The following is a 26,387-nucleotide window of genomic DNA, read 5'->3' on the forward strand; positions in this document are numbered from 1 at the left end:
TCCCAGTAAAGCTGCTTTTTGTAATTGGCTGATGGTAATTTCTGTGGCCCCTATGGTGTTGAGGTGCTCTTCAAGGTCTTTTGGGACTGCACCCAGGGCGCCAATGACCACTGGGATTATTTTGGTCTTTTTCTGCCACAGCCTTTCAATTTCAATTTGTAGATCTTTGTATTTGGTGATTTTTTCTATTTCTTTTTCTTCTATTCTGCTATCCCCTGGTATTGCTATGTCGATTATTTTGACTTATTTTTCTTTCTTCTCGACTACAGTTATATCTGGTGTATTGTGTGGCAGATGTTTGTCTGTTTGCAGTCGGAAGTCCCATAATATTTTTACATCTTCATTTTCTACCACTTTTTCAGTTTTATGGTCCCACCAATGTTTGGCTACAGGTAGCTTGTATTTTTTACAGATGTTCCAGTGTATCATCCCTGCTACTTTGTCATGCCTTTGTTTGTAGTCAGTCTGTGTGATCTTTTTACAACAGCTGATTAGGTGGTCCACGGTTTCATCTGCTTCTTTACAAAGGCGGCATCTGCTGTTTGTGGTGGATTTTTCGACTTTTGCTCTTATTGCATTTGCTCTTAGTGCCTGTTCTTGTGCAGCCAGTATTAAACCCTCTGTTTCTTTCTTCAAGTTGCCATTCTTAAGCCATTGCCAGGTCTTGGTGATGTCTGATTTTCCACTTACATTGTGAAAATATTGACCATGCAGTGGCTTATTTTTCCATTTTTCTGTTCGGTTCTTGACTTGTTCTTTCTTGTAGGCCTGCTTTGTTTCATTGGTGTTGAATAGTTTCTTGTTCTTGACCATCTGAAGTGCATCTTCTTCACTGTTCTTTATTAATAATAATAATAATAATAATAATGGAATAAGAGCAAAAGTCGAAAAATCAACCACAAACAGCAAGTGCCGCCTTTGTAAAGAAGCAGATGAAACAGTGCACCACCTGATCAGCTGTTGTAAGAAGATTGCACAGACTGACTACAAAAAAGGCATGACAAAGTAGCAGGGATGATACACTGGAACATCTGCAAAAAATACAAGCTACCTGTAGCCAAGAATTGGTGGGACCATAAAATTGAAAAATTTGAAGAAAATGAAGATGTAAAAATATTATGGGACTTCCGACTACAAACAGACAAACATCTGCCACACAATACACCAGATATAACTGTAGTCGAGAAAAGAATTGGTGGGACTATAAAATTGAAAAAGTGGTAGAAAATGAAGATGTAAAAATATTATGGGACTTCCGACTACAAACAGACAAACATCTGCCACACAATACACCAGATATAACTGTAGTCGAGAAGAAAGAAAAACAAGTCAAAATAATCGACATAGCAATACCAGGGGATAGCAGAATAGAAGAAAAAGAAATAGAAAAAATCACCAAATACAAAGATCTACAAATTGAAATTGAAAGGCTGTGGCAGAAAAAGACCAAAATAATCCCAGTGGTCATTGGCGCCCTGGGTGCAGTCCCAAAAGACCTTGAAGAGCACCTCAACACCATAGGGGCCACAGAAATTACCATCAGCCAATTACAAAAAGCAGCTTTACTGGGAACAGCCTATATTTTGCGACGATATCTATAATAACCAACAGTATTGATGATAAAATTCTGGCATCCCAGGTCCTTGGGAAGGACTCGATGTCTGGATAAAATAAACCAGTCAATAAAACCTATCTGACTGTGTAAACAAGAAATAATAATACATTTTTATACCGCCCAAAACTTACGTCTCTGGGCGGTTTACAACAGAATAAAAACAAAGTAAATCATCCGTTAATGTTATATAATGGGATGGGATGAGTGAAAGCAACAGATGATGGAACGACTTTCTCAGCTAAGAGTTGTTCTACCACCACTGCATGAGGTGATCTCAGTGATCAGTGGTGGGCCCTTCTGATGGCCCTGGGCCCTTTATATAAGAACATAAGAACAGCCCTGCTGGATCAGGCCCAAGGCCCATCTAGTCCAGCATCCTGTTTCACACAGTGGCCCACCAGATGCCGATGGAAACCTACAGGCAGGAGTTGAGGGCATGCCTTCCCTCCTGCTGTTAATCCCCTGCAACTGGTACTCAGAAGCAACCTGCCTTTGAGGCTGGAGGTGGCCTATAGCCCTCCAACTAGTAGCCGTTGATAGACCTCTCTTCCAGGAAGTTATCTAAACCCCTCTTAAAGCCATCCAGGTTGTTGGCTGTCACCACATCTTGTGGTGGATATCTGTTACCAGTGCCTACATCAGTGCTATTCAAACTAGATCAGACATAAAATTCATTATTGCATTTCCATTTTTAATAAACAGCAGCCATGGGGCCTTCTGATTTGGAACAGGGATATGGTGCTGGTGTGTGTGTGTGAATTTCCCCCATTTTCTCTATGACCTCTTCGTGCAAAAGCTTCTATTTGCCCTAAGGTTAAAGCTGCTATTCACAACTGTATATTTCTTAGGATCAAATATAGTTGTAAATGGAAATTCCTGTAAAGGACTACATTTCCCAGCATTCCTCACATGCCTTCCCATGTGGCTTCCAAGACATCACTTGGGCTTCCCATGGCTCCACGTTCTTTTAATGGTTCTACCTGGTGTTGTGCAGAGCACTGCTCTTTATGGAGGTATGCACCGCAAGCAGTTGCCTGCTTGTGGGGTCAAGGGTGAGAAGCAAATGATTCATCCTTGATGCTTCAAAACCGAATCTTTGCACAGTCCTATTACCTTGCATCCTATCTTATCTACAATCCAGTTTCACAGTTGGCCAGTTTGGAAAGATCCTTGTGGAGCTTTTCACAACCTGCCTAGGCTTTTACTATCATAAATATTTCCTTTTCAACTGCAAATTGAACACTGCTTTCCCAATAACAATGAGTACCTGGATATCAATGAGTTGGAGGGCAGAGGCTCTGTGCAGAAAAAAGATCAATGCTGACCTTAGATCTTCGATTCAGCATTTGACACATAATGGAAGACACCAGAGAAGAGTAAAGACTGTGATTGGCACAGAACCCACTGTGGGAGCTCTTGTTGCATTTCTGTAATGTTTGTGGCAGTAATGCTGTTGCACTTGAAAAGTACTTGGAAACTGAAGGGATACTGTGGGGAGTGGAGGGAGAAGAGATGAAAAACCTCAGCCTGGAGTTCTTAAGCTCCTCCTACTGTACAAATACAGTGTGTATTTCAAGTATATGTCATGAGGTACAGTATTTATATTTCTTGGTTGTATTTAAAATACGGTACATGGCATTTGAAGGACAGACAGCCCGGTTCTTAACATCAAGAGCAAACTAAGTCATACACTAACAAATGTCAGTCGGTACCTCAGTGTTAGTGCCACTAATACATAACTGTGTCTCAAAGCCTTTTTTTTTTTTTAAGCAAAGTCACTTTGAAGGGACAATTTAGAATGGAGAAGTGGTCAGGGAAGGAGGGAGGCCTAATGCTTCCACCATAGTTTCCTCACTCTAACTTCCCCCTCCTTCAGTTTTTCTCACTTTGGGGTTAACCACATAACTGAGAAAGCAAATCCAGGTTTTGAACTGGTCTAGGTAGCGGAGAGAAACTTGGCAAATCAAATTAGAGTTGGGAATTGGCATCAAGGAAAGGGTTAACTATTCCTCTCTTACCTGTTGCTTCGCCACTATTAAAAAACCTCTCCTTCCTAAAAGCATTTTTAAATGTGTTGAGGCACTGCTATATGAAACAAGCCCTTATACTACAAGGAGCATTAGAACACTGTTGTACACGACACAAGTATTGGGGTAGTTTGCCCCTCAGAAGGGAGCTACTTGGAGTTAATTTAAATAACAACAACAAAAAAAAACACACCTTACTTCCTAAAACACAGGCATTGCACTGCAGCCTGAGTTTCTAGGGAAGCAAAGTCAGTGCATTACAAAAATGTTTACCTCTACTTTTCTTCCCTAGAAATGTCTGCAGGGAGGTTGTGGGGAATTTTAATCTGCAAGAATTCACACAAAATCAGGTGCTAGGGTTAGATAAAACAAAAACATGCTTATACTAGATCGGGTCTTAATTCAAGACTAGACCACCAATTGGATTGTCTTGAAGCAACATTTAATCCTGACATGCGGAAACATGGCAAAAAAGACTCTATGCCAATGAAGATTTATATGTTTGGTTTTGTAGGCCATTATCTATTGGACTTGGTGCACACTCTGATTCACTGAGATCTCTATATTGATTTTGCAGTGCCATTATAATGAACCAGAATATTTGTTTTCCTTGTGATTTAATGAACCGCAGCATGGTAAACATTGTGAAGGGATTCTTTGGTTATATTTCCATTCTGTTTGCATAATGATGTCATACAGTACTCTGACTTCAGCTGTGAGGAATTGTAAGCTGTGCTTGAATTAGTATTTGAAACAAAATGCACATTAATCAAAGTCCACAGATTTCCAAGGTGTAAATTAAGGTCTCTTGAGGACCTGTACATGCAAACATGGGGGCCAAAAGAAACTTTAACAAAATCCCAGTGAAACACAGATACATGCCAATTTGAAAGCTAGAAGACAATTTATTTTTGTTCTAGTTGTAAGCATAAAATCTAGCAACTGGTGGGTGGAAAGAAATGTAATGAAAAGTGGGCAATATCCAGACTAGTTAGTCATGATTGAACCAGGGGTGTAGCTATAACTGAGTGAATGAGTTCAAAGAATCTGGGGGCCCCAGCCCCTGAGGGGCCCCCAGCTCCATCCCTCCCTATTTTCTTCCTTATCTCCCTCACTCCAAGGGGTCCCCTTGGAGGGCTGAACACAGGCCCCTGTTAATGAAAGTGCTCCAGGGTGATTGGCGAACATCCCAAAATCTTTTCGGCTCATGTGGGGAAAATTAGCTCAGAAAGGAACAGTTTCACATAAATTTTAATTTGTGCAAAATTGTGGATGCAGGAAATGAATTGGACTGAGACAAGATTTAAATTTCAAAAATAAAGAGAAGATATTTATTATAAGGAGGGGTGCAGAGAAGAGAATGGTGTGGTTAAAGCAATATTACTATCAACAATACATTTAACTGCAATGAGGCATTTTAACTTAGAGTCCTAACTGTGTAAGTTCCTAGGTGGGCAAGAGAAAGAAGCTTTTTAGAGAAGAAAGAGGTTGGATTTAAGAAAGGGGAATAGAGATAGAGTTTGGGCCCAGTGCGGGGCAAAGCTCATATCACCTGATCTCAATGAAGGGTTCTGGGAACCTCGTTTCTCGGAAACAGGTTGGGCCAAAGCGTGTGCAAGAAGTTTGGAGACGTTAATCGGTAGAGGTGAATCCAGGAGGGTGCTTCCTCCATGGAACCAGCTTCCTATGTTAGAGAGATAGACTGAGCCTGCTTTTCGTTAACTTCTGGGGTCTACTTAGGATATTAGGGAGGGTGTACATCTGCTCCACTTTACAATTTGCTTGTTATGAGCCAAATCTAGGGGCAACTGGCCCACTGTTGCTAAGTAACCTGTCCCCATGTGCCATAAAAGGAGAGCTCACAATGCAGTGAGGCTCCTGAGCATATACAGAGTGAGATCTCCAAAACTGGAGTCAAAAACAAATGAGGGGGCTCCAGGGAGCCAACAGAAAACTGTTGCTGGCAATAAGCCTTCTTCTCTAGCTATGCCTCTGGATTAAGCACCATTGCAATCAATGAGACAAGTTAATCATGACTAACTAAAGTCCGATTCATTTCAGTGGGATTTAATCATCACTGACTTAGTCTGGATGTTGCTCATAAATTTTTCCACAATGAATGGTTAGCATTTAGTTAGCACATTTCATAGACAATTTTGCAACAGAGCCACACTTGAACAGTAGAGAAACACTCCCCCGAGGCTGCATTTTAACCACACTTACCCAGGACTAAGCCTCAGTGAGTGAAGTGAAACTTATTTCTGAATAAACATGCATAAGATTAGGCTGTAAGCCTACCTCACAGGGCTGGTGTAAGAACAAAAGTGATAGGGACAGTAGATCCTTGGGCACTTTGGATACATAAGGGCTTTAAAACTGTAACTAACAATACATTAACAATGTATAGCAACATTTTGCCTGTTGCATATGCTGCCAACTAATTTGCCAACTTGGACAAATAATTCCTTCTTTGGAATTACTTCCTTCTAGTCCAATCTTTTCACTGAATAGTGTTGTAAAGAATAGTTATGGAAGGCCAGGTAAGCTTCTGACATGTCATTTCAAGATGACATCATATGAAGAACATCCTGTTCATATATACTTCTGTGCTGCTGTTTGAGATAAAGGGTTCTGCTGCTTTGAACCTTGAGGGCAGAATGCCAGCTTCTTCCTCAATGACTAATTTGCTGATTTTAGCTCTAACGGAAGGTGTTGACATCAGTGCACTCACTAACTGGATCTTTGAAATGCATAACACAGAAATGGTTTGGTGAGCTTTTACAGTTGCCAGTACAAAGAATGTGTAGCCACATAATGTTTGTTTTCCTCAAAAAGCAGCCATTACAGGCTTAAAACAAAGGTGTGATTTTTCTTTAAACTTAGAAAGTTGAATGTCAAAAGGCCTGGGTTTAAAAAACATATTTTTAACACCCAGAATTCTTTCTGCACTTAAATCTCACTAAGATTTGTTCCATTAATTTTGCTTGCATTGCTGTTGTAAAAGGTGCAATAGATGGTACACCCCATCTCAGGGGCGTAGCAAGGTTGGAGTGGGCCCAGAGACAAGATTTTAAAATGCCCCCCCACCCCCAGCTCAGCTCATGAAGTAAAGAAATCTTAAATAAGGCTGAAAATAGTGGTAACAAAAAGCATAGCAAAATTTATTATATATATATTAACCTATGTGCTACAATAGAACATCACCCTAAATTATTTTTTTAAAGGTTTTGTAAATTGTGGACAATGCAAGTCCTTTAATGGTACTAGAGAAAGACATGCTGTTCTGGTAGCTCCAGGTCTTAACACTCACATCAATTTCAGAGGATGAATACTACTGAAGGAAGCCCAGGAGGGTGCGTGACTGGGGAGGTAAGTCATGTGACTTGCCTCTGGGGACCCCCCAAGGCAGTGGGCCCCCAGACAACTGTCTCTCCTTGCCCTATTATAGTTACGCCCCTGCCCCATCTGAACACATATTAGCCATGGTAGCAAGTCTTTGAGGTAATTAATAGATTCTGTTGAAGTGCTGTGTTCAAAGGATGAGAAAGCTCTGTCCATGGTGACTGATCTGTGACAGCCACTTCACATGAACAGTATCAATGGCAATATAAGCTCTGTTCAGACATTATGTTGTACAGGATATTTGAGGGGGTTCCGTTCCATGGTACAACCGTGGATATGGAAACCACAAATATCAAGGCATTGCAGCAATGGGGAATGGGGGATTAGGTTCCCACTCATGGGAAAACATCACCAAAATATCGATTTTTGTGTGGGGAAACACAGGGGGAAGCTGCCTACTGTACTTAGCTGCTCCCCCCCCCCAGTTGCGCTGTGCCCCGGAATGCCACTAAATCAGCCGAAAATTGGTCAAAAACTGCTTCCCTCCCCCTTTTTAAAACAGAGCCATTTTGAGGCTCTAAAACATAAAATAGCAGCCAGAAATTATCTCCGCAGTCATTTCCAGCCACCCCCGACCCGTGAATAGACAAGGTCATTTTTTCCTTTCCCCTCCTGAGTATGCTGAGGTCAGGTGTCTATTAGCCATGGATACTTCACTCCACGGATAATGAATCCTGTACATGCTCAATTAGGACTGAAAAGTTGAAGCTGTGAGATTGCACACTGGGATTTTTCTTCTTCTTCTGGCAAGATCAGAGCTTGTCCAGCATAATCTGTCCTAGGCTTCTCCCATTCTGGCTTCTCTTACAGGGATGTTAATATTACAACTCCATTAATGGAACGCAGTGCTCCAGGATATTGCTGCTTCCAATCCTGTGTGGTTTGATGGACAAGATGCAGAATTTTAGGCACCTAGAGGCCTTAGATGGAATTCAGAATTTGACAAGAGAGGCCCTTGGCTGTTTACTTCATCCAATTATGTCAGTTCATTACTGTGAAGATTTCTAGAACCACAGTTAGATGGCCTCCTGCTTACTTTTCACTACTGTGAGAAGAATTCATTTATTCCTACTCTCTGCTTTCTGTTCTGCTGTCAAATACTGCTCCATAACAGGACCTGTCCTTTACATTACTATTACTAAGTTTACTTTAGCAGCCTTTGTTGATCAGCTATGTCAAAAACACCTTGAAAAAGCAAACATATGACTTGATCCAATCCACTGTGGCACAGTTTCCACATGTGTAAGGATCCCTTTAGAGTGTAACATAGCCCTGTTTCTGCCTCCTTCCATGGTGTGCACCCATGTACATACACAGAGACATCATAACAGACTAGGAAGTTAGAGGCCTGTGCACACCACCCATATTCTCATCCAGCCCACCCTCTATTCTGTCAGGCAAGGTCTGATACTATGTTTGTGGGCTGAGTGTGGGGGAAGGAAAACTTGCTGGGAGTATGAGACTTGCACATAGGCTTTTCATCCTCTCTATCAGTCTGGCAACCTGAGTGCCTCTGGGCTGAATGGGAGGGAGGATAGCAGACTCTCTTGAGCCCTATGAAGATCCCCCACATTTTGGTGCTGTACCATGGTGGACTGAATTGAGCTCAGATTGTCTGCTGATAAGGCAGGCCTCTTCTTTACAGAAGCCATCTTCATTTTTTCTCAGAAAGACTTGTTCTTCTAATTTCTAGCTTTAATAATTCCTTGCAATGTACTAGGGATGGAAGTTGGACTAATGGGCTAAATTTCCTAGCTACCTCCTGGATCTCACCTGTCCTGGCCTCACTGGGACCCATGAGGAGTAGACTGCCAAGGCAAGGCAAGGCAAGGCAAGGCAAGGCAGATTTTCAGGACCTTGGCAAGCTCCAAGGGAGCAACATGACTCCACAGAGTCTCAGCTCCAACTGATCCCTCCACATGATCCCTCCTGCCCATGACTATCCTTCCCCAGATAGTGGGAAGTGTAAGGATACTTGGACAGCCCCTGGGCCTGGAACCAAACACTCCACCCCATCTCAGTCATCTCTCACCTGATGTGTTCCTACATTGGCAAGCAGGCCCTGAAGTGCCAGAGGCTTCCAGCATGCTCAGGTGAATCTAGTTTCCTCTGATGAATATGGTGTAGGAGGTGTCTAGGAGTCTTGGCTCTTTGCTGCTTGGTTCACACTCATTGCTGGGGTCTTTGGCCCACACCTCAGAAATTAATATCAGGATTTGCTAGGCTTCTCTTTCTCATTGGGGCTATTCACACAGCTGCACAGATGGGCAAGTAGGGGGAAGGCAGGGTTCAACCTATCTTCCCCCAGACGATTGCTCTTTGTTCCTTTGGCACATGAGACACATGCCCACACAACTCGCACTGCTTGTGGCAGCACAGATCAACAGAGGCCCGGCCAGAACTTGTTTTCCTGGTCTCCAGAAATCCCACAAGGCACTGCACGAGGAGCACAGTGCCTTCCCCCATCAGACGGGCACTCTAGGCACCCGTTTCTGTGTCAGATCAAGAAACACACAATGCTGGCAGCTGGGTTAAGGGAGCACTTGTTTAAGTGGAGTTAGGCTGGGCAGGAGTGCTGGGATCTGTGTGGATCCTGACACTCCACTTGAGCAGCCTCTGTGTCTGAGGTCAGAGCCATGACAGCTCCCATTCTAAACACTGATGTTACATTGGCTACCTTACAATCTTTTAATAAGGAGGCCAGTTTTCATGATAAGTTCTTTTTGTTAGAAGATCAACAATTTCACATTTAAACGGTTGAAGAACTATCAAATTTACCCACAACCATCTGAATCTAGATTTAATGTGGGTTACCAGCTGTGTGATTGTGTGAACCCATGCCATGGTGGGAAACTAGGGTTATAAATCACCTTGGTATGGCTTCACATGATCACGTAAATGTTAGTAACCCATATTAAATCAAGTTTAAAACAATTGTGTGAACAAGCTTACTAACTCATTTTTAATTTGTCAATGGATCCTGAAACTTCAACTCATCACCTCTGTTTTGAGAAAGCCCTATCCCCACCACCACCAGCACACACACATGCACACACACACCATTTGGGCATGCATTAGAGAATAATGCAAATAATCTATTTTGCTTCTCTGCAATCTTTGTACATAGCTTTTAAAACAGAGACAAGACTATGAAGAATAAAATGGAATACAATGTTCTGTACAGAACCTCAAGATCAGTATATTTCCCAAATCCACACAGCTATGACTGTTTCAGCTTGGAGTAGGATACTTTTCACAACATGCCTGATCAGATTCCTGCAGAAGGCTGTGTCTCTCAGGTGCCATATTTTTATTTTTGTTTTCTTGTAAGACGGAGGAGAGTAGTGATTATATGTGCTCTTTCTGGATATGAATATAAGAGCCATTATGCAGCAGAATAAACAACCATAGATAGCCACCTATGATTTACTATAGTTAAACTGTGTCTGAGTTGCAACAGCCTGTGTCTATTTCTGCTAGTGCTCATCTTGTCCAGGGAAAATGAGCTGCATATACATGGAATATGTTCACTTCTTTTGGTTTGGACAATCAGAAATTCCCGTTTGATCTATGTCATACTGAAATAACTGTATAAGTAAAAAACCAGTAAATTGGTGTGAGCTACTACATGGCACTTCTGCTGTGTCACACCATGAGGCAGAATACGGTAGTAAAGGAAACCGTTTATATTATGTGACTCTCCAAACAAGACATAAACAAATCTAGTTTTAGTACATCTTTCCAGATGTTTATGTGGTAATTCACCCATGGTGTTACTTATATAAACGTGGCCAAGTTTTGTTTTGTTGCATCCAAACTTCGTAGAGCTTGTATTAGCAATCTGAATATTTTGTAAATTATAATTGTATTACTTTAAATGTTAAGCTGGTCTAAGGACCGTAATAAATTTACTACTACTCACCCATAAAATTTTCAAAGTGTGACCTTGTAAAATGCTACTTCATTTTTAGCCCTGCCGCATTGTTAACAGAAAGTTGTGACTAAAGTAATGGTTTAGAAATTAAGATTAGAAGGAAATGGTGAAAACTTCAAAATGTCTGTTAAAGCTTAGTTTCTGAATAAAGCTCAAATGCAAGCCAGTTTAAACAAGAATTGGCTCTGTACTTGCAGGAAAGTCCTTAATTATATGGCTTCTCCCAGACACCAAATAATCCTACTCTGTCTTAATAAAAAGAAAAAGGACTTGGGGATCATTCAAGATGGGAAACTAGGGAAATGGGAAACTAGGGAAATGAAGTCTGAGTCATGATTTCACTTTGTGTTCTGAGTGGAAGAAAAAAACCTATGAAATAGTCAAACAGTGCCCCAAAATTGTAAATTTAAATGAAAAGATCAAAAGTCCACAAGAGAGAAGACTGCATTATAGATGATGGGTTGATTATGCACTAGATAAAACTAAGATGTTCTTTCTATTAAGAAAGCATAGGTAGAAGAATTTGCATGACTTATGGCAAAGGCCTAAAAGTTATGAAGATGAAGTGAATTTCTCTCTCTCTCTCTCTCTCTCTCTCTCTCTCTCTCTCTCTCTCTCTCTCTCTTTCTCTCTCTCTCTCTCTCATATATATATTGGTGACTAGATAGAACAAGGGATCTTCAAGCTTACTCCCTGGGCCTCTAATTGTGGTGCCAGCATTTGTATGTAACGCTGGCACCACAAACCCAGAGTTAAGGGTGGCGAAACTCCACTCTGACCAAAGGTTGTTTGGTGAGGGAAACTGTAGGTGCCTTTTCAGCCTTAATTCCAGTTTTCCGAGTTTGGACGACCAGCTTTAGAAACCGGAAGTGAAGGGGCCTCCGGTTTACTATGTCATCTGAACTTGGCCCAAGATCCAGCAGACTTGCCTGTTGGATTTATAGCATCTCTGCGAAAACCCATGACTGTCCAGAGCAAAGCTTTCTTGTTTCCTCTCGTCCCCTTTAAAAACGATAATTTGAATCTGTAACTAAAAAGGAACCATTTAAGTCAGTGATGAAACCCAAAGCTAGACAATACCTTTGTATCCCTAATTACAAGATACTCAGGTGAAACACCAAGAGAAGTCTAATTCCATCCTCATGTCTAATTTGTGACCTTCCCAGGAGCTTCTGGCTGATCACTTCTGGAGACACAGTGCTGACCTAGGTGGATTTTGGGCCTGATCCATAAAGATGGAGAAAATGTCAGTAGATGCACCTTGCCATGATGTCACGCTACAGAAGGAGCTTCAAGAGCTCTACTTGCCAAAATTACATCTTGTAACATCTATTAAAGGTACAGCAGGAGCTTTCCCAGACAGCAGGTTTCACCGTGGGTTTTCTGCGAGTCTGTACTGTGAGTTTGAAGTTGCCCCCAAAAACTGACACAAAAAGTGGATTTTTTTTACCCTGGATATAAATTGGGTTATGGTCTAATGAGTGATGAAAAACCCAAATTGTGTGTGAAGGGCTCCTTGATAGCTCACAGGGACTTTGGGGTAAATTTGACCGATATGTGAACACATACCCTTCATTCCGGAGAAGATGAGAGCTAAAAGCCAGGTGTGAAACTTGGTGCATCTCTTAAATATCCTGTAATGAATAAGTGGGGTTTCAAGTGGGCAGATAGTCATTTTAAGTATTTGGGAGTGTTAATTTCTAAATAAATTAAGCAAATGGTTCCTATTAATTTAAATCCCTTCATTAAACAAACTGAGATGGATCTCAAATTTAGTTTTGGGGGGAAAGATTAATATTCTTAAATCTTATATTGCCCCCAAATTTATATATTTGTTATGTGGGTTGCCCTTGTATATTTCTCCAGGAAGGTGGATGTTTTATTTAGATCTTTTGTATGGGGGTGGGAGTGGAATAAGCAATCTAGAATTTCTTATAAGAAATTGCAACTGCCTTTAAAGAAAGGTGGTTTTAATTTGTCTAATTTCCAGATATATCACAATTCCTTTCTTATTTCTCAAGCCTTGTATTGGAGAAAGCCTGATGAAATGTGTGAGGCTCCTTTATGGGCAAAAGTTGAGGTCCAACAATTGGTACCTCTTTTTGGAGAAGCCGCATTAGGTTCTAGGTACTTGGTACATTCTACTTGGTATAGTCCATCTATTTTGGCTGCAAGATCTGCTTGGAAAAATGTACTGCTCCATTTCCAGACGTTGATTTGCACATGAGGAGTCCACATTATGGGGAAATCCCCAAAAAACTATTGCTGGAACACCTGTCTGTTGGCAGAATTGGGCTAATAATAATGTATATTTTCTATCCCAATTAAAATCCGCTGTTTCTGTTTTTAAACAATTTCATTTTAAACAGCATGAATATAGTCTAAAATTGGATGGTCCTTGGCCATATACTCAGTTAAGACACAGCATATCCAAAAGGTTTGGTCCTGATGCCATTAGTACTTCGGAAGCTCCAAATATCATCAAATTTTATTGTCATATTGGTGAATTTGATCGGGCTCATAATATGCTTTATAATTTTATCCAAGCCCAGATAGCACCTCCACTCGATACTCAAAGAATTAAATGGAGCTTGAAATTGGAATCTTCTGATTTCACATCATCAATGGGATGTGGTTTTGGCTGAAACTGCCAGAGTATCTTATGATTTGAGACTCAAGTTAATTCAACAAAAAATAGTATTTCATTCTTATTGGACTCTGATGTGGGCTGAGCAAATCTGATAAATGTTAGAGATGTGGGGAAGGAAAGGTGGGACTTACATCTGTTCCTTAATTGTAAGTTTATATTTCCACTTTGGAAAAAGATAAGTGCCTATGTCAATTTAGTTATAGTGAGAGAATATCCTCTAGACCCTGTTTCAGTTTTGTTGGGATTGCCTCCTGATGTTGAAGGAATAACCCCCTAATCAATGGAAATGGCTCACTAGGGCCTTTCTGGTGGCAAAACACATTATTTTACAAAATTGGAAATGTAAATATCCTCCAGATATTGACAAATGGTTTCTTGATTTACTTACTCTGGCAGCCCACAAACATTCCTTATTTAATACTAGATCTTGTTCTTCCGAGTATGAGAGGATCTGGTCCGAGTTTTTGGAACTATTTGCATTGTAAGTGTAATGTATGTATGTACTCTTCTAAATAAAATAAAATGAAATGAAAATAAAAAACTTCCAGGAGCACAAAAGTTGAAAACGTGAATACTTCTGGTATATACCCAGGTCACTACTTGCCTGCATGGCTACAATGATACAGCAAATAATGACATTCATTTTCAGCACAGCATCAACTGCATCTCTCTACTTGATGAGAATCCTGTTATTTGTTTTTGCATTCAGATGCACATTCAGTGGGAGTAAGTCTCAGAAAACTAACTGAGTTTAGAGCACCAGCTGTAAAAGGGGTACATTTCTCATCATGGTTCTGGTGGTTATTATATTTTAAAAGGAAAAGGCAGCATCAGTTACAGGCACAGGAAGAGCTTTTAGTGGTCAGAATGAGATCCTTTTTTATTATTGAAAAACAAGGACAACCATTCCATGAGGAGAGTGAGGCAATTGCCTTGGGCGTGAGCAGGGACAGAGGGGTGGGAAGCACCAGTCTCTGCCACCATAGGTGCCACCCTGTGGGCTAGACATTAGGAACTACTACAACAGATATTTATATACTGCTCTTCAATCAAAGTTCTCAAAAATAGAAGAATAAATACCAGCAACATCCACTGGAGGGATCGTATGCTGGGGTTGGATAGGGCCAGTTGTTATAAATATGTTGGCGCGGCTGACCCAACAGGATTTATGGTCCCTCCAGCTCCACTTCTGTGAGTCAAGATAGAAATTCTGTAGATAAGAAAGTAGCAGCTTAGCTGCATGGATGAAAGCAAAGGATGACTCTCAAAGATAAAGTAGTAGAAACAAAAATAAAGTCCCCTTGCAACTAAACTAGGCACCCCCCTCTACGATATCTGAGCAATAACTGAAATAAAGGAGCAAGGAAGGAATAGATCAAGGACAGGCTGAAACAAGAAAGGTTGAACAATTATAAGCACAAGGAACACTGTCTGAGGTAGGCAATGTTGCTGACAGTACCGTCTCAGGAACAGCGTTTGCTTAATATAGGGCTCAAGATAACCAGCAGCCAATCAGGCTTTCCTGACTCAGCATTTCTTTTCCCTCTCCTGTGAGATCTTACGCCTGCGTGTCTCCCACTGAGCCTTTCTCTTGAGACGTCTTCTTAACACCGGTGAAATCCAGCTTCCTCCTGATCACTCTCCTCAGTCCTCATTTCTGCCAGCTGTTCAGATTCCCCTGTCTGCTGCCTTTCCACCTCAGCTTCAGAGTCTGTTCTCACAGCCAAATCCTCCTGCTGTGCTTCTGAGCCTGCTTTCCCAACCAAATCCTCTCGCTCCTCCTCTGACTCTTCTGACTCAGAGGTCTGGGTCATGACACCAGTTGATCTCCCCCTGCTAAATATAACAAAATCACAAGAAGGTGTCTCTTTGCTCAGTTAGCAGGGAAGTTAGCACTTAGAATTTCCTAACTGTTTGACAGTGGAACTGCCTGCCTCATGTAGTGGCAGGCTCTCTTGCTGGAGGTTTTTGAACAGAAGCTGGACAGCCATCTTTAGCAAATCCTTGCACTTAGCGGAGTGGTGGTGGGGAAGGTTGGACTAGAAGATCCCCAAGATCCCTTTCAGCTCTGACATTCTATGATTCTGTCATTCTTTCTGCTGCCCACTCCATCAGCCTTCCTCACCTCAGTGGAGTATGCTCACCTCACTGAGGCATGCCTCTTATTCCCTAAAGTGCCCTTCCACTAGCACAGGGCTGCACTACCTTGTCTCTCCTGCAGATATCAGGCTACAACCTTCATCACCCTGGAAAGGTCTCCTGGTTGTGCAAGCTCTCGTCAAGACCTTAATGGCTGACTAGAGTGTACATACTATAGTCTGTATCTTCCTTGTTCACCATTTCTTGTACTACAATGTAATACCCCTCAATACACTTGTGGTGCTGCACTGCGAGAAATCTTCTGCTAGCGCTTGCTCAAGAGGTCATGGAATAGCACTAAGAATGCATTTTCTCTTTCTGCTCACAGTTCTCTGGATCCAAGACAGAGTGCCCAACTTCACACAGCAGTTGCACTTTCTCAAATCACTTTTATTACTTCTGCTGATGTTCAGTGGAGCATTTCTAATGTATCAAAATGGATTTGATTTTTTTTAAAGCAAAATCTGCATAGTATGTTCTGTATAACTTTTTTCTTATTTGAACAGAATTGGATTACAGTCGTCCCCCCCCCACTTCCCTTATAAGGCCTTTCATGTATTTTCATAATATCTGCATTACTCATCACAGAGATCAAGTGTGCCACGGAGTTGCACAACAATTCATAGGTCTAACAGGATTTAAAACATGGATGGATAGTTTCATCACTCCTTCCATAAGTCTTAGCTTTTTATTTTTTCCAAGGAAGGAAAATGAAGATAGTGTGTGCCAGCACAGGAAAGTTACCCTGACCATTTGGCAATGATTGCTATTCCTGGTTTGTCATCTGAAGCCAAATTCAACAAATTTTCAGTCCAGTTTCCATCCCACAGAAACCCATGCAAAGATACATAAGCCTCAAGAAAACTTTCCTGATATTATTCAGGAAACCTACTAGCATTTTAAATTGGATATAACATTTTAAATCCATTAAAAGACTTGATGCTCGTCATTGCTGAAGGCATTGCCTTCAAAGACATTGGTGAAGGCTCAGCAGGAATTAAAGGCACCTGTATAGAGAGGGTTTGGGAGTTTATATGATGGTTTGTTGGGGGCATTTTGATGCTCATCCGGGCTGCAATAATTTTTATATGCCAATGAGGTTAAAGACTAGTGGGAATTAATTAACTACAATTAATGCTTATTTACTCACCTACCTCTCTTTCTAGGTTTTCTCCTTCGAAGGCTCAAAACAGATCACAAAAAGCACACTTTCCCAACATGCTTAACACCTGGAGTTTAAATAAGTATCAATCAAAATTTTATTGGTTTTTTTTAAAATTTATCATATTTATATACTGCCTAATGGCACAACGGGGAAATGCTTCACCAACAAGCAGAAGATGGTTGGTTTGAATCCCAGCTGGTATGATTCCCAGACTATGGGAAACACCTATATCAGGCAGCAGTGATATAAGAAGATGCTGAAAGGCATCATCTCATACTGTGTGAGAGGAAGCAATGGTAGACCCCTCCTCTATCCTACCAAAGAAAACCACAGGGCTCTGTGTGTGCCCGGAGTCGAAATTGACTTGACAGCACACTTTACCTTTAGGTGGTATACACAATCCAAATTACAATCTAGAAATTAAAACAATTACAACACTTTCACAGAAAAAAAACAATTCACGGAGTGAAACAAAATAATTTCACTGGATAAAAACTATTAAACAGTCTAAAATTAATATTTATTAAAAGCCTGGGAAAACAGGTGTGTCTTAAAAGGTCTTCTAAAAAAGCAATCAGAAATGGACAAGCTCTTATTTTGACAGGGAATGCATTCCAAAGACGTGGGGCAGTCACAGAGAAGTCCTAGCCCTGAATCACCACCAGATGAGCCTGCGGCTACTGTAAGCGGACCTCCCCAGATGATCTTAATAAGCGGCAGGGATCATGACAAAGAAGGTGCTCTCTTAAGTACCCTGGACTTAAGCTATTCAGGGCTTTATAAATAATGATCAGCACTTCGCATTTTATTCAGAAACATATGGGCAGAATACAATTCTTTCCTAATCCGTGTTCTACGGTCCCTATGAGTTGTCCCAGAGACCTACCTGGCTGCCGCATTCTGTATCAGTTGTAGATTCTGAACTATATACAAAAGGCAGCCCCACACAGAGTGCATTATAGTAGTCAAGCCTGGAGGTCACCAACATATGGACTACGGTTTTTAGTTTGTTTACCTCCAGAAATGGACATCAATTATGTATCTGCTGCGGCTGATAAAAAGCACTTCTGGCCACTGCCTCAATCTGATAAACCAGAGAGAGTTTGTGATCCAGGAGCACTCCCAAATTAAAATTTTCATTTTTAATTATTGTTTAATTTTTTTTATTGTGGTAATCTTTGAATGTGTTAAATTTTATTTGTTGATTTTATACTAGTTTTTGGTGTTTATTTTTGTAAATTGCCTAAAGCCTTTGAAATCAGGCAGTATATAAAGTAAGTAAGTAATATCATACCTGATTCAGGGGGAGTATAACCCCATCCAGAACAGGCATATCTAAACAATCTCTCAGGTCCTGATCCCCAACAATCATTATCTCTATCTTATTTGGATTCAACTTTAGTTTGTTATCCCTCTTCCAGCCCATTAACACCTCCAGGCAGGCATTCAGGGAAGTTATGCCATTTCCTGATGAAACTGATAGGGAGAAATAGGTTTGAGTGTCATCAGTATATTGATAACACCCTGCACCAAATCTCCTGATGACCTCTCCAGTGGTTTCATGTAGATGTTAAAGAGCATTGGAGACAGTATGGAGAGTTGTGGCACTCCACACTTCAGTTCTCGCTTTGCAGAGCAGCAGTCTCCAAGGGACACTGTATGGAATCTACCAGAGAGGCAGGAAATGGCTCACTTGTAAATGACTACCCAGGAGAATTTACATATCTATCCAGCTCAAAAACAAGCACCATAGACTATATTGCTGTTACCAGGAATCTGCTCCCCTTGGTTGTGAACTTTGAAGTCTTACCTCATGTGGATACCACTCCTCCTTCAACTGGTGCCCCACGCCTAACAGCTACGCCTGGTGACTCACTACACTTCCAGTATTTTGTCAGAGGGTAAGGGGAGATGCTGTGCCAAATGGACACCTCAGCTTGATCAAACGATAAAAGAACTGCTTGCAGCAGAACCCTTCCTGACATATCAGCAGGAACTCACTTCAAAGGATTCGTTTCTTGCCCCTTTGAAGCAGTACGACACCATAGTCTGTGATCTTCAACAACATTTAATTAGGAAGGTGGACTACGCTCCAAAGCCTGCTGGGCGTCCATCCAAACCTTGGTTTGATAAGGACTGCATAGAAGCAAAGAAAGCCCTGACATCCTCTTACTTCGCCTACAGTGCTTGCACAAGGGTAGACGCCATAGAAAGCCTCCCACATCTCTCACAACTTAAGAAACAATCCAAACATCTACTGAAAATCAAGAAGTGAGAGGCTATGAGGGCCACTTGGTCACGACTCATCCAGGCAGCCAAGGAGAAGGACTCCTCCACACTTTGGAGCATCATGGCCAACTCTTCCTATAATGGCATAAGCCCATTAGATTCCCACATACCTCCAGCAACCTGGGAATTGCATTTCCAGAGCCTATATGAGGACAGAGCGGCAAACCTAGGTCTCTTGGCAGAGGATATAGACTTGCCTAGATGGTCACCATCTAGAGGTTGTCTCCCAATCTAAAGCAGGAAAGGCCCCAGGAGAAGATCTTATCCCCACAGATCTTATAAAATGTAACCTGAAGTGGTGGGCCCCAGTCCTGGCTTCATTATTTACCCATATTGACAGCCAGGGTCACATTCCCACAGATTGGGGGTGGGCGATCATCGTCCCCATATTAAAAAAGGGATGACCCTGCCAATTATAGGCCCATTAGCCTGCTCAACACCATCAGCAAGTTGTATGCAAGACACATTCATGGGAAATTCAAGGACTGGCTAGAGCAAGAGCAGTAGCTGGCAGACAAACAAGCGGGCTTTAGGGAAGGCAGATCTACAACTGATCAGTGCCTGGTGCTCCAACATCTCATTGAATGGTACTCTTCTATCAAATATCTCTCTCTCTATGTTGCCTTCATAGACCTCAAGGCTGCATTTGACTCTTAAGTTAACCTTTGGGAAAAGCTTGAATCTTCCTCAATAGTTCGCTGCCTGCTGTATCTGATTCATACCCTTCACACAGATACATCCCTTAAGGTGAGATGTATCCCCCAAGGTTACCTAACAAACCCTATTTCAACCCAGAAGGGAATTAAACAAGGATGTATCCTGGCTCCGCTATTGTTCAGCTTCTATATTAATGCCATGGTGAGCCGTCTAAACAACCCTGACTTCCAGCCTCCCAGGCTGGCCGGAAGAAATATCTCCATCCTACTCTATGCAGACGATGTGGCTATCCTCTCGAGGACCCCTGTAGGCCTCAGAAGGGCGCTGGCTACTCTATTTCAGCACTGCAAGAGTGAACAACTGGAAATAAACTACCAAAAAACCAAGGTCATGGCCTTTGCTAGAAGATTGAAGTTCCTCCATTGGAGTATTGATGGACATAGAATTGAGCAGGTCACCTGCTTTATGTACCTGGGTTTGGTCCTCCATGCCTCTGGCTCAAGAAGGGCCTACTGTGAACATGTTGCCCTAGCAGCACAGAGGTGCTCCTCTGCCATCTTGAGCTTTCTTCATTCTAGAGGCGGCCACTACATACCTGCAGCACTCAAACTATATGAAACTAAGTCACTGGCACAACTATTATATGGCATCCACCCAGGATCTCCATCCAACCTTGCCATACTGGAACGTGTAGTATCTAAATTTTTGAGAGGGACCTTACAACTGCCTTCCTGTGTCTCCAATGCCACCCTGAGACTGGAAACTGGCATGATAAAAGTGGTTTGGATGACAGTTCTCAACCACTGGCTCAAACTAGCCTTTTGCCCATGGGTCTTGGCCCTGTTAACCCTGTGAGACAACTTTCAGTCCTCATGGAAGTGAGCAGTTTACAACAAAGTGGCACAACTGGGCTTCTCTCTGCCTCTTTTGCTGGCAATGGGCTGAGACAAGGCGAAAACGGCCATCAAACAGAGGATTCTGGACACGGAATTCCAGGCAGATTTAAGTAAAGTGCCAGGTTTCCTGGCCCTGGATAATCATAGGTTTACCGTCTTCCCCTCTGAGTATCTGGCGCAATTGGAAATACCAAGTCACAGAAGGGTGTTAACCCTTGCCCAGTGTCATGCCTTTCCCTCTGCTGTTCTGGAAGGGAAATACAAGAAGATCCCATTCAATGAAAGGCTTTGTCCCTGTGACTCTGGGGAGGTGGCAACCATAGAGCATGTGCTCCTTGCATGTTTTATAAAGACAGTCGTGACAAGCTCATATCTCCCCTGCTTCTTAAATACCCTGGTCGCTCTAGACAAGCTTACACCAAGATTGGGGAAGCATGTAAGATCCACCGGGGCCTGGCAGCAGATTTTTGATTTTATTAGATTGTATCATGTTAATTTGCTCCACCACTCTATAGTTTTTTATATATGTTTTTATATATGTTTTTTATCCATTTTATACTTTTAGATACCCTTCTTCTATTTTTATTATGTTAACCCTCATGTAGTTTTTAGGATTAGCCTGGAGTATTTTACATTGTGAATTGTCTCATAGTTTTAGAGTTGTATTTTATTATTAGAATTGCATTTAAGTTTTAGAGTTATTTTTTATCCTTTTTAGTTACTGTAGTTGCCTTAGTATTTTAATTAGGTGCATCACGCTTTCTTTTAGTATGGCTTATATTTTAACTATCTTGTTTGCACTCCATAGTATATTTTAAATATTTTGTATTTTTTGGATCTTACTTCACTTAGCCTTAACTGTAATATCATTCTCAATCTTAGTAATACATGTAACATTTATTTTCATAATAATCTGATTGCCCTATCTATTTTACTGTATTACTGTATTATAACCTGTGCTGGTCTTAGACCGTAATAAAGATTGATTGATTGATTTACTGATGTTAAAGTTAACATCATGTAGATGTTAAAGCCTTGTGGAACTTCATACAGTAACTCTCGCTTTGCAGAGCAACAGTTTCCAACTGACACTATCAGGAATCTACCCAAGAGGTAGGAACGGAACCCCTGTAAAACAGTGCCACCCAATCTCACCTCCCTCAGATGACCCAGGAGGATACCATGGTCAATGGAATCTAAAGTTGCCGAGAGATTCAAAAGGAACAGCAGAATCACACTTCCTCTTCCAGTACCTAATTGGAGATCATCTGTCAGGCCAACCAAGGCAGTCTCAGCCCCATAGCCTGCCCGAAAGCCAATTTGAATTGGATCTAGAGAATCAGTTTCCTCCAGGACTGTCTGGAACTGAGTGGCCACCACCCTCTCAATCACCTTGCCCAGCCATAGGAGATTAGAGACGGGCCTACAATTGCCTAACTCTGAGGTGTCCAATGTAGGTTTTTTCAGGTATGGTCTAACAATAGCCTCCTTAAGACAAGGAGACATCATACCCGCCCTCAGAGAAGCATTTATGATGTTTACCAGACTCTCTCCAACAATCTGACTGTTAGATAAAATAAGCCAAGTTGGGCAAGGGTCAAGAGAGCACAGTCCGAAACAGCTTGTCCACATCCTTAGGAGTCACAAACTGAAAGTGATACAGTGTGACCATATGAGAGGAATTGCTGGATACCTCCATAACAGACTCTGCCCTAACTGTAGAATCCAGTTCAGCCGGAATACGAGATATTTTGTCCTCAAAAAAAGTCATTAAAAGTGTCACAGCGGGCAACTGATAGCTCTAAATTTGTATTCCAGGGGGCTCATATTAGCCCTCTCATAACTATAGACAACTCCACTGTACATTATTATTATCAATTCGATTTCTATACCGCCCTTCCAAAAATGGCTCAGGGCGGTTTACAAAGAGAAATAAAGCAAATAAGATGGCTACATGCATCCACTACAAGAACTAGTGGATGCAATGCTGGCAGAAAATAATTGCTTCTTTGCCACCTGCACTGCCAGAACATAGATCTTCAGATATGCTCTATATTGTAACCTGTTGGATTCAAGTCAAATCTCTCCATTTGCACTCTGGTTGTCTATCTCGCCACTTCAGCTCACATAATTCTTCCGAATACCACGTGGCTAATTTTGAAGCAGGTCAGAGAGGACACTTAGGAACAATTGCGCTAGTGGGTTTGTTATTCCATGTTTGCACCAGAGCAGAGAGGAGAGCTGGTCTTGTGGTAGCAAGCATGACTTGTCCCCATAGCTAAGCCGAGTCTGCCCTGGTTGCATCTGAATGGGAGACTTGATGTGTGAGCACTGCAAGCTATTCCCCTCATCTCCAAGATAAGGCTGAGAGAGATTCCTGCCTGCAACCTTGGAGAAGCCGCTGCCAGTCTGTGAAGACAATACTGAGCTAGATAGACCAATGGTCTGACTCAGTATATGGCAGTTTCCTATGTTCCTATGTTCCTATCAACAGAATAATTGGTAGAGCCAACTCAAAGTCCTTCTTGGAATCCCATTGGATCCAATAACCTTCTCAGGTGGACCAGCCTAATGGGCCCTTCACCCCCACAGAGGTGGGTTGTGGTTACAAGTCCTACCTTAACCAGAGGGTGGTCTGACCATGACAATGGGAAGATGACAGGAGTCCCCACTCATTGAACACCACCCTAATTAGAGTAAAATACCAAATTGAGCATGAGACCAGCAACATGCGTTGGTCGAGAGACCATCTGAGATAGTCCCATATTTGTCATGGTCACTATGAACTCCTGAGCTTCTCCTGACAACCCAGTCCCATAGTGAACATTGAAGTCCACCACCAACAATAATCTGGACAACTCCAATGCCAACCCTGCAATCAGGTCTGTCAGCTCAGCTAAGGACTCCATTGAACAACAGGGTGATCTGTACACCAATAGTAGTTCCAATCCTTCCTTGGTCCCTAGGCTTAGGTACAGTTATGCTTAATAAGTACAAAAATAAATAAGTTATACTTAACAAGTGCTATGCTTAAGTTGGCGTTTCAACAGCGCTTGCTTGATATAGTTTGATGAGCTTTGAAGGGTTGAACTACACATTGCAGCTATTCATACGAGCAAGTAGAATGGGCCTAAGGGAGCCCAGCCCGGTTTTGCACACTCATGTGAACCATTGGGGTCGCTCCTGATCCCGGTGGCTACACATGGCCAAACCTGCCTAAGTAGCCTCCAGCTTAAATGAGGTTAAGGGAGTGAGCACTCCCTTACCCTCATTTTTTTGATCGTGTGTCCGTTGCAGCTGCTCACAGCCGTGGCAGGCACACTTGTGTGTGTGTGTGTGGGCGGGGGTGCTCCCAGTAATGCACTCCACACTTCCGCGGTGCATTATTGGGGCTCCAGGGGGTGAGGCTTCGTGCGGCAGCACTTCCCTGCACCCAACCCCAGGAGGGCCCAAGCGAGGTGCCAGCGGATGCTAGGAGAGCTGTCGCTTGTCTGGGCAGGTGATCCACCTGCCCAGAGAACAACTATTGATCATATGTGGGGAAGGGAAAGTTAACCCTTCTTCCCCACAGTTAGCCCTGAAGCTCTTCTTACTGATCCTGAGAAGAGCTTCCTTGTCAGGAATTGCATTATTGGTCCCTATGTGCTGGTTTTTTCTTGCTTCAACAGGAGCCATGTGGGAAATCTGATTTGGGTCAAAGGTGTAAGGTGAATGGAGGCTTTAACCTGCTGCCTCTGACATGGTCCAAATCCGATCAGCCTCCCCGCACTCCACCAACAATGCTATTGCCCCAGGAGAAACCTCCCATTGGTACCAATGGGAACTTTCCTTCCAGGGCCAATAGCATCTGCAGAGAGGCAGTTCCAGTCTGGATTGGGACTTGGTGGGGCAAAGGGTGAAGTCCCATTGCTACGGTCCTCATCCAGCTTGCCCCACCCCCATGGCTCCTGTTTAAGCTAGGAGAAAACAACCACATTAGGGTCAATGACACAATTAACATAACATAAATGACCTAATTAACATAATGTATGGTTTGTTCCTGAGTCTGCCTTCCAGACTGGGCAGCCTTATTCGCTTTGTCTTGCATGGCCACTTTCTAGAAATAGAGCAGCTTCTGAGTGTGTTTCTTTCATGAATGTATTGCTTTCCCTCTCTACTCCTACCCTTCAAAAAACAGGTGGGAAGATTAGAACTAGAAAAGAATAATGCCCTGTACACATTAGATTTCACTGCTCTATCCCAGTGTTTTATAGATAAATTGTATTACAGCAAGCAAACAAAAATGCCAAACGTGAGTTAAACTAGAGTTAAACTAGTCATGTATACCGTATTTGAAGGTATTAATGTTTTATGTATTTTATGTATTTTATTGTTGTGGTTGTTTCTTTTTCTTGTATTTATGCTGGCCTTGGGCCGAAATAAACAAATACATACATACAGTTAAACTAGAATCACACTTTGCATGGTCAAGAAATAAAAACTTGTACATAATATAGTTCAAAAGGCCTCACTTCTGGGCAAAAGAGTTGAATCGTACCCAACCAACACTCTTGTCTCTGTTCACATCCACTGTCCCTGCCAGCTATTGTAAATACGTCTGTTCCAGTTGACTGCTTTGTCAGTCCCATGTCCCATTCATTCTGCCTTTCCACAATATGCTATTGCATTCATTTTTTCCCTTCTATATCTTGTCACCTGAAGGTCCCTGAAGGTCCTTATTTTCAGCATAGTACCTACTCTGTCTTCTTTCTTCAACTATCAGACTATTCAGGCATTATACATCCAGGCATAGAAGCATGCCAATTAGCCCTGTGCCAATGTGCTGACTAGCCAAGCTCACCCCCCACCCACCCCACACAGACATCCCTGAGCTTCCTTGCATTCAGCATTTGTCTCCAAAGTTAAGTGCTGAACATGGGCAGAGTTTATCCCTGAATTTTAGAACCATGGCTATCCATGTGTAGAGTAACTCTCCCTGAATTCAGCACTTTCCTCTGCAGATGGAAATGTTGAACACACAGCGGGCCAGAGGTCTGTGTCCAAGAAGTACATTGCTGTGTGTGTGTGTGTGTGTGTGTGTGTGTGTGTGTGTGTGTGTGTGTGTGTGACACTTCCCCCCACCCCAACACATTTTTCTACCCAGATTTATAACAACTGAATAAGGCAATTATAAATCTTTGGTATTCTGTCTCTAGATTCCCTGCCTCCTGTGACCTCTTTCCACTGAGTTCTCATGACCTGGAATTACTTATTTAGTTATTGAGTGATTGACTAACATTAGGATTTATATTCTGCCTTTATACGAATTACCCAAGGGCTAGCCTAGGACTAACCCTAGGGTTCAATTAACATTTTTCTTGGTCAAACTGACCTTTTGATTTCTTCACAAGAAGCTGCAAACTAACATTCTTTGAGTTTCATGCCATGTACAGTTAGAATGTTTATAAATATTCCAGGACTTCACAGCAGTCATCTCATCCCTGCCCACAATCTCCTCATACTGTAAACAACAGGTGAGTGGATTAGGCTGGTGTTTGAACTTAAATGCAGAATTATGGCAATGCACATGCTGGCTTTTATTGTTCTATCACATTGCTTAGTGAATGTATTGAA

Source organism: Hemicordylus capensis, chromosome 6 (genome assembly GCF_027244095.1).
Source record: "Hemicordylus capensis ecotype Gifberg chromosome 6, rHemCap1.1.pri, whole genome shotgun sequence".
NCBI lineage: Eukaryota > Metazoa > Chordata > Lepidosauria > Squamata > Cordylidae > Hemicordylus > Hemicordylus capensis.